Source organism: Acomys russatus, chromosome 1 (assembly GCF_903995435.1).
Source record: "Acomys russatus chromosome 1, mAcoRus1.1, whole genome shotgun sequence".
Lineage (NCBI taxonomy): Eukaryota > Metazoa > Chordata > Mammalia > Rodentia > Muridae > Acomys > Acomys russatus.
In genome coordinates, this window is record NC_067137.1 from 35,193,144 (window position 1) to 35,196,866 (window position 3,723).

Consider the following 3,723-nt stretch of genomic DNA (forward strand, 5'->3'; position numbering starts at 1 on the left):
TCAATTTAAAGACTGGACATATGGCTTGGTGGTTATGAGTGCTTACTTCTCTTGCACAGGTCCAGAATTAACTGCATCTGGCAGCTCAGCTCATCTGTACTTCAAGTTCCAAGATATCTGACATCTCCTTGTGGTCTCCATGTGCATCCTCACACATATGGTATATACACACACACACACAGGGAAGGAGAGAGAGAGAGAGACAGAGACAGAGACAGAGAGACAGAGAGACAGAGACAAGGAAACAGAGAGAGACAGAGACATAGAGAGACAGAGATAGAGGCATACATGCACATAAATAAAAAGAAATCTGTAAAAAGATATTCCAGTTTGGAATTAAAATTTAGAATTTTTATTGGTATAGCATTAATTCTTGGCTTGATCTCCACAGACATTTCTCAGCACTTCCTATGATGTTGAATTTCTTTTGTTTGCTTTCTTTGGTTTGATCTGTCTGTTTTTATATAGCTTAGAAAGATTTTTCTTGCCATTAGTCACTCTATGTTTATTTTCCCAGACATACAGTTTGCCCAATATGAAAGGTATTTTGTAATTGAAGAAACACGTTCTAGGGATTCTGTGTTTAAATAAAAACATCATTTATATTATTTTCTTTTATGGACTATACTTCTGGTATAGCTTTAATCTCTCGCCTTCTTCTAAATTTTATTAACCTCAGAAATGTATTTTAGGAGGAAGTGATCAAAGGACAAACTCTGGGATTAGTTCTCACCTTCCACCTTCCTCTTGGTCACTGTTGTGCTTACCAGGCTATCCGGGCTGAGAGCTTTCCATCTAGACCTCCAATCTCACTGGACATACTGGGATTACAGATAAATGCACTATTGCATCTGGCTACTGCAATGGTTTTCCCCTTTTCTATATTGTAGCTGATACCCTTGATAAACTCAGGTGCCATGATTTGATCCCTTCCCCTTGGCAGGGACACACAGAGGAAGTATATGCATGCTATTCTGAGGAGAAGACCTGATAAGCTGTGGTCAGATGGTGGAGGAGGGGGCCCCCTTTGTCAGAGGACTAGGGGATGGGAATAGGGCAGAAGAAGGAGGGACTGTGAGTATGGGAGGATACAAGCTAGGGAATACAATCAGAATGTAGTAAGAATAAATTGAAAAAAAGATAGAGAGAAAGAAAGAAAGAAGAAATGAAAAATAAAGTAATTTTAAGGAAAAAAGAGAAAAAGAAAAATTCTCAATCCTCAAGTTGAGAAAAAGAATTCACATGAGTATAATTAAATCCATGAACTTCATAGGATAGAGAGGTTTCCTAGTGTGTAAGAGCTTCAAAATGGGGAATGATCCATCACTCATGGAGAAAATAGTCAACAAGTACAAATCAGTTGGGCCAGAATTTTCCCTTGATTTCTTTCAGAGAAGTGTAGTAGCCATGTACAACAGATACAGTGTTATTCTTAGAATTGCCCTGGCATTTGAGTGAAAATTTCATGCATATATGTCATTGAAATCATCTACAAAGAACAATGAGACTTAAAGAGTTTTACCAGACTAACAGATAAAGAAATTAGTTTAGCCACATTATATCAATTCTCAAAAGGGAAGAGAAAGAAAAAGGGATGGAATAAAAAAGAAGGATAATAGAGGGAGGGAGAAAGGAAGGAAAAGTATTTCTCTATTTTGTATGTTTCCAATGTAATCATAATAGTTATTAATTTTTGTAAACTATAATGCAAGCCTTAAAATAAAAGAAACTCGAGTCACAGATGAAAAGGATACAGGTAGTACAGATAAGACTTGATAGGCTGAAGTCAGATGTTAATGGAGGAGAGCTCTCCTTGCTGAGGACTAAGAGAGGGAGGGGCAGTGAATGAGGGAGGAAGGGAGAATTGGGAGGTGATGAGGGAGTGGACTACAATCAGCAGGTCAAGAATTCAAAGTACAAAACAAGCAGTAACTTATATTGCTAATCCCACTACATGAGAATAGCTCTGAGATTGGCTGAGACATGAATGTCTATGCATAGACAATGCTTCTTGTTGGTTACAGATTCCCCATGACTTATTAGTAGGTTCCATTCCTCCTATGGCACCAATGAAGATTTACAGATGCTTTCTTTTGCTTATACAAAGAGCAGAGAACCATCCTTAATTGTTCTGTGCATCCCACACACCTCATACATTTATAATTTTAGGAATGTACAATGCTTGTGAGAAATTATATGTTTTCAGAACAAAAGGACCATACACTGACAGAATTCATTCTTCTCAGCGTGCTGGACACTGATATCCTGCATCTTTCATTTTCCAGCACCAAGGGCTTCTGTTGCTGTCCCTCATCAGAACAGGACAGCTTCGAAGAAAGCTTCCAATCCCAATTGGTCCAGCACTTCAGGTTGTCCCACACAGAACTCTTTCTAAACATTTAGAAATTGGACCACAAATGCTATTCCTAGCTTGTTTAACCATTTTCCTCAATTTTATATGGGCCTCTACAAAGGTTTTATATGTCTCAAATCAGCCAGAAGAAGCCTTAAGAGAATGATGCACCATTTCCTTTAAGGAGAGTTAGGTAGGTTTGCTTTCTTGGGGATATAGATGTTTATTTACATTGGGAGTTGGTTGTAAGTTATCTCGGTCTTACTCAGAGAGAAAACAAGGTTGGACTCAGACATGTCTCTCTTTCCCTTTATCTTTCTTTCTTAAGTTTGGATATAGGGGTTGAAAAGAAAGAAGGGGAATATAGAACAATAGTGGGATGATAGGACAAAAAGTAGATTATTAAATCTACTCCACAATTTAGTGCCTTATTGTTACAAGAATATTCTTAATTCACTGGTATATAATTTTGTATGTTGAAGCCAAATAAGTTTAATTTTGATACAGTGGTATAGAATTCAAATTTAAAATTATTCTTCACATACTATACATACATACATATATATATATATATATATACACACTCTAATATAAAGTACTGTACCCATATAACTCAATTATAATACAAGATTTATTTCCAGTACTTTGAAAGTGCTATTGCAGGCTGCTTAAGATAATTAATTAATACAAGTCCATTGTTAGTTAATAAAATCACCATCATGTCAATTACTAGTCTATTTTTTTCACAATAATATACATCCTAGATGTAACAAATAGATATGATTCTATAGAAAGGTAAGATAAAATAGTTAGATGAGTCTTCAAAAATGTCAGAGACCTACAGAATGTGTCATTGAAGTATGTTTTTTATTATTTTAAAGATTCTTTGACAATAAGACAAGTTAACTCCTGGCAACACCCATCCCACCTCAAAGAAGATGATGAACATCAAAGAACCCTGTCAAATGTGACAAACCAGTCACTGGACAAAATGTCCTCATTTCTGTGACAGATAGAATTCTGCCTAAACATGGGCAAGCTTGGATGCAGGAAGAGTCAATAGCCAAACTCTGCCAAGACAGGATAAGCAAGTCCTCAATAATTCCTATCTCACAAAATATCTGTCAGATATATTGAGCCAGAAGGCTGAAGATAATGCTCCAACATTATAGAGAGTTTTGGGTGACTGTTCAGACAGAAAACTGTCTCTGCCATTTTCTCATTTTGTAAGCTGATAACCAGTACTTCCTGTATACTCAGGTAATTAATATATTCCTTCTTAAGTCTCTGATGGGGTTGAAGAACAGAAAGTTTAGTTTCACAATTAAGCTTAGTTGTTTGGGAGTTAAGATGTTTTTCAGTCTAACTAG